Here is an 11,527-nt window from a genome sequence, read left to right as displayed (position 1 = left end):
GAATCGTTCTGATATAACCACACAAATTCCATTCCTGACAAGCATCGGAGGGAAAGTCCTCATGAAATTATCTCCCTTTTCTGTGTCTGAAGCAAAGAGGCCAATCAGGGTCCATCTGAAATGGAGGAGCAGCTGGACAATTGCTGGGTATTGGAATCCTTCTTTGGGGAGCATCTGGTGGAAAAAGGGAATCTCCTTTTATCACTCAGAGCCTCTGAAGGAATTCCAAGCAGTGATCTGAAAAAGTAATGAAGAATGCTGTGTTATAATGTGGTCCAGATCAACTCCAAAATATTACTTATTGACAAACCCAATTTTGTTTTGATGAATATATAAGAATAGTTTGTTCCTTAGTCACGGTTTAAAATATTTAAGACAGAATATTAACAAGATTGTCTATAAAAATGGAACGCAAAATCATATTAAACAAAAAAAAAAAAAAAATGCAATGTAAATTTCTGTGTCACCCATACAATTCCAACAATTAGATTCAAATTTGCAGATGTTAGATAAAATGTCTGGATCTAAGATATAGGGCTGTATTATATGCTATTTTTGAGTACTAAAACCTCTTTCTCAGCTTCTATATCCCAAATTCTTTGTGAAGCAATTTTTCAGCTTCTTCTCTAGATGTACAAGAGCACAACTGCTAACAGAATAGTTATGAGTACATGAAATGGATACATATAAGAAAAATAAAAAGAAATAGTAGGACAGTGACGGTAGGCACATTGGTGCGCTTATGCACGCCCTACAGACCTCTTAGGAAAGGGGTGAGGTCAATCGTAGACAGTTGTACAATCCAATAAGTCTTTAATTGAAATTTTGTCTGTTTTGGGACTATATGTCTGTTTCATCACTTTAATTTTAACCCAATAATTATATACCCTGAATTTATACAAAGCAGAAATTGTGTAAATTAACAATTATCTATGAGGGCAGGAGCTGAACTCCTTTTATCCATCCCAAAGATACTCTTCTTGGTCTGAATATTTTTATACATAGACAGGACTATTGCCAACTTGATTCCAATTGGATAAGGCAGATATTATTGATATGTGAAAATGAACATGCTAATGGAGGACCTCAAAACCTGGATAGTTTTTCAATAGTAGAATATTCAGTAGAATATCCTCTAGGGACCTTATGGCTCTTCAGGCCTTTAATGGTCAATTTGAAGATGAACATAATAGACTAAAACATCGTTGATATGTTCCCTAATATTCTGAAAAGCTGCTCTTGAATTCTATGAAGATATTGGATCTGTTGTTCATCCCCACCACCCCACTCACCTTACCAGATAGAGAAAAACACACAAACCTGTGGGACTTTGTAGGTGCCTACAAACATTGACATCTGGATGGAGATGTCCCTGGCTGCTGCATCAATCAGAGCCAGGAGGTTCTCCTTCCTCCCACAGCCGTAGTTGGGGACATTGGATTCTCCAGTGGAAAGAATGTCCAGCAAGGCATCTGAAGTGCGGAAGGTGCTTCCATAGTTGTCATGGATGTTGTAACCAAGTGTGAGATTGTGCAGGAGCTGGGAATTCTTGCTGACCATTTGAATAGCAAAAATTGATTTAGGGTATTTGTTAGAGCAGAACTCTTCCTATTGAAAAACAATATTCATGTTATTATATTCAATAGCAACAACAAATGTTTTTAAAATATATAATCCTTCACAAACCTACTAAGCCTTAGGCCAACATTGATCCAAATCGAATGATCAATTATGCAAATGAGAGAGGCAACTACAATTGTTTCAGTCACTACTTAAACAAAGGTCATTATTCAAGTGATGAACTCAGGAATGAACTGAGAAAGGAAAATCATCTGGATTTCATTCAGGTTTTTAAAAACTCCATCTTTGGATTTTACTCTCTTCCACAAAGTAAGGCAAAAAGGGAAGCCATGGAAATCAAAATCATTCAGGAAATTAGACAGGTCCTGAGGTACAAAAATAAGTGAAATAAGAAGAAAAGAAGGAGAGTGTTAGAATTGCACATGGAGGGAGTGCAACTCCATCACCCTGCATGACTTACGAAGGAGAAGGTATGGAAGGAGGGCTGTTGAAAGGCCACATTATAGGCGACACATATGTTTCAGTGTGACCACACCAATGAGATGGTCCCCAGGCCTGTAAAAGCTCCATGGATTGTACCCATCCTGGTGCTCCAAACTCAATGGGCATTTCCTTCTCAGCTTCCCACAGACTGATGGGGACACCAGCAGCAGCAGAAGCAGAAGCAGGAGGTCCATCATTCATGGCATTAATCAATCCACTTCCTGTTTCTAACACAAACAACAGGAACAGTTGGAAAAATTCAAAGACTCTGAGAAGTGCCAGTGGCTTTCCTGATCTAAACAGAGAACCACTCAGTTTCATCTGCAAAGGAGAGAAAGGTGCAATCAAGAGCAGAGCCTGTACCTGTCCCAAAACTTGGTCCCAGAGAGCTTCACCCAAGGAATTTATCCTTTTCTGATATAAGATCCTTTGCATGTGGCTTCAATCTGATGTCTACATCGAAGTCTAAAACTGGAGATATAGCATCACAGGTCTCAAAGGCCCAGATGGTCATAATTACAGTGAGAAGCAACTTCTCCTCTTGGGATCCTGAACTTTTTCTGGGCTCCATCTGCAGAGGAGAGGCTGGAATAAACCATGTTAGTAAAAATTACAGATATACCCCTGGGGTCACTGTTTTGTTGTGGTTGTGGTCCTTCCTCCCAGTCAGGGCAAGTCCAGAAAGTGATGCTGGGGAAGAGAATTCAGCACCCAGGGAATTGACTTCTGCTGTCCTTCAACATGGCCTCTTGTCTCCAGAGATTGCTGGGGAAGGTCACCCAGAGCTATGGAGTTTGGTGCCATTTCTAAGTTAATGCCATTTAACTGTAGTGTTGCCTGTCTTCTAATGACAATCGGCACCCTTGATCTCTGCCCAAGGTTAAGAGTAGACCCTGTTTGGAATTCTGTTTTATGTCATAATCCCATATATTGATCTTAATTGCAGCCGGTTTTAAAATTGCTTGTACCTGAAATGAAATTTCATTTCCCATCTTTTCTAGCAATATTAATTCTGAGATAAAAGCTCATTAAGAAGCAGGAAAGTGACAACTTGTGGACTAGATCATTGGGTAAATAGGGAGAAAATTATAGAATGGATGGAATTTTTTATTTTTATTTTCTTGTCATTCCTGTGTTATCTTACCATGTTCCTATAATACACCAAGATTCTTTATATTTTGATTTTTCTTAGTTTTTTAAATAAAGAATGGACTGTAAGTTCTGCAGGTGCTATCTATCCATCCTTCTTTCTTCTATCTTCTCTTCTATCTTTCTTTCTCCTTTTATCTATCTATCTATTTCTATCTATCTATCTATCTATCTATCTATCTTATCTATCTATCTATCTATCTATCATCATCTGTCTATCTATCTATCCATACCTGTCTGTCTATCTATCTATCTATCTATCTATCTTCTATCTATCTATCTATCTATCTATCTATCTATCTATCTATCTATCTATCTATCTATCTATCTATCTATCTAATCTATACTATCTATCTATATCTATCCATCCATCCATCCATCCATCATTTACTGGCCACCCATCTTATCACAGGGAAACCCTACAAAGATGGCGGTGATGCCCACAGTGTGGTGGATGGTGCAACCTGATTTCTAGCGACAGGATTTCTGGAGATCTGGTGGCTCTTCCTCTGTTGTGGGGATCTTCTATTTGGGGGAGGGACCCTCTGACCTTCCCAATTTCTGGGGCTGAGACTTTCTATCCCAAAAAGGTGCTGTTGGAACTCCTTTGTTCCTGGTTTATTGGCATCCGTTGTTCAGGGAGGATGTTTCTTCACTGGGGAGACATTAATATGGACTTCTTGGCCCAGAAGGGGAACCGGGGGCTGAGTGGGAGGGGGAACTGAAGGGACAGGCAGGCCCACCCTGGCAGGGAGGAGCAGAGGAAGGCCCGTATCCCAGGTCCACCGCTTGGAAGTTCTCCCCCTGAACCTCCCTCAGATTCTGCTCTCAGGGCCTGCAGACCAGATCCTGGGTGGCTCCGGGTTCAAGCTGTGGCTTTTCAGGGCCAGGTTGATGTGCAATGAGACTCTCTTCTCCTCCAGGAGGTTCCCAGCCATGTCTGACCGAAGCCGGGTGAGGCCCAGAGGGAGGAAGCCCACCCCAACTTCTGGGTTTGTCCCAGGGAGACCCCAGAGGAGGGAGGAGGGGGCTATGGTCATCCAGGGTTTCTCACCGGCCTTGAGGAGGCTCCATGTGGACCTCTGGCTTCTCTCAGGGGGCTGCGAGGACCCCGGCCTGGTCAAGCATGTTGTGTGAATGGGGTCCTCGCCAGAAGAAAAGGGTCCCCAATACAGGTAGTCCTCAACTTATGACCACAACTGAGCCCAACATTTCTGTTGTTAAGTGAGACATCCATCAAGTGAGTTTTGCCCCATTTGATGGCCTTTCTTGCCACAGTCATTAAATGAATCATTGCAGTTGATAAGTTAGGAACCCGGTCATTAAGTGAATTTGGCTTCCCCATTGACTTTGCTTGTCAGAAGGTTGTAAAGGGGATCACAATGGCCCTGGGATGTTGGTGCCATTATAAACATGAAACTGTGGCCAAGCACCTGAATTCTGATCCCTGCATTTGATGCTGCAAAGGTCATTAATTGTGAAAAATGGTCCTAAGTTCCATTTCTCAGTGCAGTTGTAACTTGGATCGGTCACTAAATGAATGGTTGGGAGTCGAGGCCTGCCTGTGTATCTCCTCTTGATCAGCTTCTCTTCCAGGAATTCATCTTCTTCCGAGTTCCCATCATCCACTGACTACTCGGCCAAATGGTTCAACCTCGGGAAACAAACCATGGTTAAGAGGTGTGGAAAGGGAACTTCACGAGGACAGTGGTGTCACCCAAGCAGGAAAAGCCCAAAGGGAACATCAGGCCAGCCATAAAACAAACTTGCATAGGAAAAGGAGTCAAATAAAAGGTATTAAAGAAGCCCCTTAGACAAAAGCCCAAATAATTAAGAAAAGTAGGGAAAGAAAGAAAAGAAAACCCTTACAAACACAAGACATGCCAAATCAGCAAAACAAACAGACAAAAGGCACAAAATATATCACAAAGGAGACAGACAGGAGATTGCCACAAAACAAATATAAGAAACCATTAAGCTATAAAAGATTAGGACGAAACCGATAAAACAATCAAACCACCCCTCAAAGTTTGCGTTCCGCACCCCTCGGAGTTTACCCTCTGGCGGGAAGAAAGACAATCCCTGACAGGATTTAAAACATGAAGAAATACAAACACAAGCACTCACACAAAAGGAGAAAAGGGTATAAAAATCAGGGACTTACCATTCGAAGGTAGCTAGCCCAGGAGCGCAGACTTCTTGCTATCTCTCGCCTTCCTGAAAAATAAAAAGATCCGGCTTTCAAGCAGTTGTCCGTATCCTTGCGCCGGAGCTCTCCCAGCGGGAAAATCGAATCCTCAGAAGAAAGGCATTTTGACAGCCTTTCAACAGAGGTGCAAATGTGAATGCGGCCACTGGGGAAGAGACCGGGTTCAGAGGGTCATGTGGATCCCACCAGAGTCAGTTGGGTGGCTGGGGCTTCAATCCGGGGGGGGCTGAGTTCCAGTCCTGCCTGGGGAGCCAAGCCAGCTAGGAGGCTCTGGGCCAGCCGCTCTCTCGGAGCCCTGGGAAAGAGGCAATGGCAATGGCTTCTGAGCAGCCTGGCCAAGATCTCTGGGCCGGCCTCCCCTGGGGGCTTCCGGACCACCTTCCCACCCATCTGGCCGAGGCTGAGGGGCCTCTCTGGGCCTGGCTTCCTCCTCACCGGTCAAGCGGCCTCCAAAGGGCTGGATTCGGAGAGGGTTTGGCAGGGGACTGTGCTGTGAGGAGGGGGCATGGAGGGGTCCTGCAGGGCCGGGGGGAGGGTCTGCAGGGGGTCTGCCCCCTCCCCAGTGAGGGCAGGGAGGGAGGGGGGCAGGTGGAGAGGGAGGCAGGGGGAGCTCCCCAATCTGGTCTGGGCAGCTGAGGTGCTGTCAGAAAGCCCGCCTCTGAGGGAGGGGCCCTCCTTGGGATTGGCTGAAAGGGACGTTATGATCGTCGTCACGCTATGCCACCATCTGGTTTATGTGTTTTGGCCTGGCACCTATTGCCAACATTGCAGTTCTCTTCCATCAACCTGGGTTAAGGGCGTTGTGTGGACTCACCTAGTGGGGAGGGTCAACTCAGCCTGTCTGCACACAGGATGGGGAGCTTTTCCTAGGATCCGTTTCTGGCTCCTTGGGGGTTTTCAGCAGCTGCAACACTTGGAGTAAACTACGGCTGAGCGAACGGGGGTTGGCGGAATGTGTGAACCGGATCAGAGTTTGGCATTCAGGGAAAAAAGTTGGGACAATGGGAATGGGACAGAGAGGCAGCTTTAGGGGTGGAGGGGGGGGTCAGTGATCCCCCCAATGTCTGGACAAACCTGGATAGAGATTTGGGTGTTCAGAGGATCAACTGGTGACTTTGATGCTCTTTCTCCTGCTTGGAGCCACAGACATGGTTCTGGATGCTGGTTTCCAGTATTCCCAGTGAGGCCAGGCCTGAAGATACTGGGGCTGCTGCTCCCCAGGGCAGAAAGGCTGGGGGCGAATCCCAAGACCGAGAAAAAAGGGAGAACGTGGCTGTGACCCTCTCTGGGTTGGCTTCCTCTCTCTCTCTCTCTCCCTCCTGCCAGGCGTTGGGAGGAAGGAAGGAGGGAGGGGCTGCTTCCCAGGGGTTTTTCCCAGGTCCTCCGGGTGGATCTCTGTCCTGCCCGGATCGAGTGGGTACCCATGCGGGCCTCCCAAAGGCCTGGACTCCAGCCCCCATCGTCCTCAGCCCCAGCCGTGCCCTTAGCAGAGGCCCCAAAGGGAGGCCCAGCGGAGGCTCTTCCGTCCCCAGGGAGGAGCCAGGGGGCTCAGGGGTCCCAGCCAGAGAGCAGCGGCCACGGAGGAGGAGGAGGAGGAGGAGGAGGAGGAGAGGGGTTGCGGCGGAGAGCCTCACTCAGGATCCGGGGAGCTTGGGCGACTCTGCCTGAGCCTGAAGGGCCAGGAAGGGGCCGGATTCACAGGGCGTCCCAAGCTTGGCTCCAGGGTGGCTCAGGGCGGCCTCAGAACCAGCTGGGATGGCTCCCAAACCAGGATCCGGGTCTTTAGGGGATATTGAGGGTCAGTCCAATTCACGGTGGCATGTTTCACTTCTGATGGCCATAAGAAACCACGTTTTCTGCATTCTGCAAGCCGGCCAATGACTGAGGGTCTCTTCAGGGGTCTCTGTTGTTTCTCAAAATGGAGGCAACGCGTGGAGAGAGGTTGGTCTGCATGAGTGTTTTTCAAACTTGAAGAGGAATGGACTTCAACCCCCAGAGTTCCCCACCCAATAATGCATGGACTTCATCATGCTGGGCAGGGAATTCTGGGAATTAAAGTCCCTTCATCTTCAAGTTCCAAGTTTGGAAAATGCATGTCTACCTTTTTCCCTGAGGTGAGGAGTTAAAAGCCCTGCACCAAGACTTGGCTAACTCACAGGTTGCTCAATCTATTTTCTTTCTTTCTCTGTGTCTCCCTCCCTCCCTCTCCCACTCTCCCTCCCAGGTAACCCCAGATCCCCCTCTGAAGACCCGGCCCTGCTTGGCTTCTTCCTGACAGGAGCCTCTCCTGGAAAGACACGGAGCCCAAGTGAGGCTGGAGAAACCCGGGGCTGCGCCCCCCAGCATTCAACCAGGGACTCATAAACCAGGTTAGTCTCTTCCCAGAAATGGGGGCCTCCCTCAAATCCCTTCCTCTTTCCTAGCCCTCTCATGGATCTGGGCTTTGCTTTCCCCTGAGTGCCCCATGTATGAAAAAAAGTGGCAGTGGAACATGGGACTTGGGCTTCCCTCTTCCCAGGACTTGCCTGGCCTCTACATCGGAAAAAGAGGCAGGGGAACTATTTGGATTTTGGCACTAAATAGGCATAATTAAACGCTGAAGTTGAACGTGTTAAAAAGAAAGAATAGCTAATAACTGGAATTAATGAAATTAATGAAAGTTTAAAAAGGGAAAAAGGGAAAAGAAAGGGTGGAACGTGGAAACAGAACTGAGCCCGCCACTTAATGGCAAAGGGAAAATTTCAGTGACTCTTTGAAAAGTGCTTGGTCTTTTTAAAATTGGAATTTGAAAGGAAACAAAAGGAATTCCATTATAATAAAATAAAAACCCTGAAAAGTGAAATACTAGAATATTACAAGGGAAAAAAGATACATGAAGAAATTGCCCTGGGATTATTTGGTGACTTTGGGAAAAAGTTGGAAAAGAAATCAACAGAAGGAAGCTGGAAACAAAGATTTATGGACACTGACTGTTGAAATTTAATATAAAGGGACGCTGGTTGCAATAAACTACTAGACAATTGGATTGGACATAAATATTAAAGAAAGGAAAATAAAAGAAGAAGTAGTGTACAAAATGGGAGAAATGTGTGTGGAAATAAAATTGGAACAACAAAATAGGAAGGAAATGATGAAAGAAAGCTTGGAAATGTACAGCATTATACTACAAAAATTAGAAATGGTAATGCAGATTAAAGAAGAACAAAGAGAAACAGAGGGGGAGGAGTGAAATAAAGAGGAAACCAGCCCTAAAGAACAAGTGGAACAACATTAAAACAAGAAAAAAAGAATTAAAGTTAAAAATGTGAGGTTTGATGTGATAATTAAAGGGGGAATTGTTTGGAAAATTAAACAAAGGAAAAGGAAACAGCAGAAGAGGGAATTACAGAGGAGAAATCAAGAGAGGGAGGGGGATAAAATAAATAATTGGAATAAGAAATGGAGAGAAATTATAAAGGAAAAGGGGAATTAAGAGAAAGGACCAGAAAATGATGGGAAGTAGAAAGCAAACAACAATGAAAAAAATTATATAGTCAGGAGAATGAGAGACAATGGGTAGAAGAAGAACAGGAAGGGGGATTCTGCAAGGTAACGTGTCGTGATATATAAGAACATAGATTTAAAAATGGAAAAGAATGGAACTGATATTTTTCTTTTAAGGATTATTGTTAAACCAGACATAGATTTAATTGAAATAGATATGGAAATGGGAATTTACTGTAAGAATATTAATTTATATTTAATAAAGCAGTGAATAAAGTTAAAATGAGATGAGAATTGTAATGGAAAGACTATTATCAGTTTCTAAAATTAATTGAATAAATATTTTTGAAATAGATGATTTAGAATGTAATTGAGAAAAAAATACCATGCGGAATCTGACACACACACACAACATATACATATACATATATAATACATACATATATGATATTAGTAGTTAGATTGTTATTAATGTAAAATGTGATAATTAAAAAATGACTATACTATGGTAAAACTTTATAATGATTTAAAGGGAATAAATTGGGGGAGTGTATAAGGCAAAGGGGTGGCAAGCTCGAATTGACAATTAAAGGGGACATCTGGATTATTAGAATTAGGATGGAACCTATTGAACAATGAATGGAATAATAGTATGTGATGAAATTGCAAATGTGACAGATGAAAGTAAATATATGTAATGAATATAGAAATGAAATAAGAACCTTAGATAATACTGTAAAACAAGATATGAGAATATTTAAAGAAAAATGAAATAAGTTATGATATGAATTGGAATTGGATAAGTGTAATGAATATAAGAATATTTGAGAATATTTAAAGGAAAATGGAATAAGTAATAATACGATATGAAATTGAACACGAAAGATGAATATCTAACTATGGTCATTTTGTATTGAAATGTAAAAACCTGGAACCACGCTGTTCACCAAGAGATGTTTTTTTAAAATATAAAAATAAAAAAATATTAAAACAAAAGAAAGGGAGGCAGGGGAACATGGGATATGGGTTTCTGCATCCCCAGGTCTCAAAGAAGGAGGTTGAAAGAGGATTTTGCATGTCTGTTTTCCATCTGCAACACGAAGCTCCTGAGCTCCCCTTCCTCCCCTCCCTTCCCCACATGGGGTGAGAGGCTGCCTTGATTTCTCCATCTCTTTTCACTTGGTTGTCTCTGACTTCTCCCTCTCTGTGCATGTGTTTGTTTTTGGGTGTGATTTTTTCAACTATGCAAAGTTCTGATAACTAGTTTTTCATTAAAGTTCATTTTATTCTTGGAATCTGGCCACACTATTACATCAACCCCTTTGTGAAGGTGTCACTGAGCATCTGTTTTCAAAATAAAGAAAATGTTGCTTCCATTTCACACCTGTGACATGCTCAGACATTAACTGTCTCCCGGGATTGTCTCTTTAACCACGATGCCAACAAATGTCACACTTCTTTTTGTCTTCATCCACAGGTGCCGTGTATTCCCTCTGGGGCCAATTTCAAGAATGAAGCTCCCAAACCTCTCCATTCCAGATGACGGATTTAATTCAATCTCTGCCCCTGTCATTATGAACCACATAGGGATTATTTCCCTTTCATTTCCCTGCAGAGAAAGGCCCAACAAACTCTGAGTGCAAGAACCAGCTGACTTATCCAGGGATCCCTCCTGAGAGGGAGAATTATGATCAAAGTTTCGGCTCTGCTCTGTGGCCGAATCCTCCCGGGAGACTCTGGGCAGAGACAGGGAGTCTGTGGCAGCTTCTCTCCCTCTCCCGGATGGAAACTTTCCCTGCTGGAGAACTTGGCTTCAGGCAAAAAGTTTCATTGAACAATTTGAGAACTTTGAACTTCTCTCCTCCTTAAAGATCAGGGCTGCCTGGATCCCTTCCCAGCAAAGTTTGCTCCCCTGGGAAAAAGAAGGGCAAATGGAGCCCCCAAGAAGCCCCTTTTCCATCTCTGCTTCCTTACAATTCAAGGGCTGAAAGTTTCTCCTCCCCCCACAAGTCCCCTCTTTATGCCCAGGAGGGTTGGGGGTCCTGGCTGTGGTTGGGCAACTCCTTTCCCCCTCTTCCCATTGGGGCGATGGCTGGGCAAACCACCTTTGGGGTCCCTGCAGAGGCAGAAGAGGGAGGCCGCTGGGCAGCCCAACTAGGTTGGTTAGCATTAAAGTTGGACTGCTCAATTTGTGGTCTGTGTGTATGAATGCTTCATTGGCCAAGTGTGACTGGACACACAAGGAATCTGTCTTGGTGCAAATGCTCTCAGTGTCCATAAAAGAAAAGATACTTTCATCAAGAAGCATCAGATACAACACTTAATGATATAGTCAAAGGGTACACAAAGCAATCAAATCATACTAGGAAATAGTCAGTAAAGATCATAAGGATACAAGCAACAAGGTGACAGTCATACAGTTACAAGTGTGTGTTTGTGTGTGTGTGAGAGAGAGAGAGAGAGAAGTCCAACCGCCAATAGACATTCGACACATCCTATAGAGCAGTGGTTCCCAAACTTTTTCGGTCCACTGCCCCCTTGGTGCTACAAACTCATCCTCAGTGCCCCCCACCCAGGGGTGGAATTCAAATTTCTGTGGGTGTGGCCTAATTTGAGGGTGTG

General features: G+C 44.1%; 1 long non-coding RNA gene across 6 annotated transcripts; it reads right to left on the bottom strand.

Moving 5' to 3' along the window:
- Positions 1-239: 239 nt before the first annotated feature.
- On the bottom strand, positions 240-11,196 carry LOC148128695 (uncharacterized). 6 transcript variants are annotated; one of them, XR_015746170.1, is made up of 7 exons: positions 10,290-11,196; positions 6,497-6,653; positions 5,378-5,430; positions 4,776-4,867; positions 2,428-2,649; positions 2,042-2,291; positions 995-1,608 (listed from the first exon to the last, which is right to left on the bottom strand). It is a non-coding gene; the product is annotated as an uncharacterized LOC148128695 (long non-coding RNA). The 6 variants fall into 6 exon arrangements; XR_015746169.1 differs by lacking the exon at positions 6,497-6,653 and having other exon boundaries at positions 240-1,608; positions 10,290-11,195; XR_015746171.1 differs by lacking the exon at positions 6,497-6,653 and having other exon boundaries at positions 240-1,608; positions 2,042-2,285; positions 10,290-11,195.
- Between the last annotated feature and the right edge of the window lie 331 nt (positions 11,197-11,527).

This window comes from Notechis scutatus, unplaced genomic scaffold (assembly GCF_049901735.1).
Source record: "Notechis scutatus isolate UNSWTSFEM ecotype Mainland unplaced genomic scaffold, rNotScu1.2 NSCUCTG172, whole genome shotgun sequence".
Classification (NCBI taxonomy): domain Eukaryota; kingdom Metazoa; phylum Chordata; class Lepidosauria; order Squamata; family Elapidae; genus Notechis; species Notechis scutatus.
Note: the sequence above shows the minus strand (reverse complement) of the source record. Positions and strands in the feature narration are given on the sequence as shown.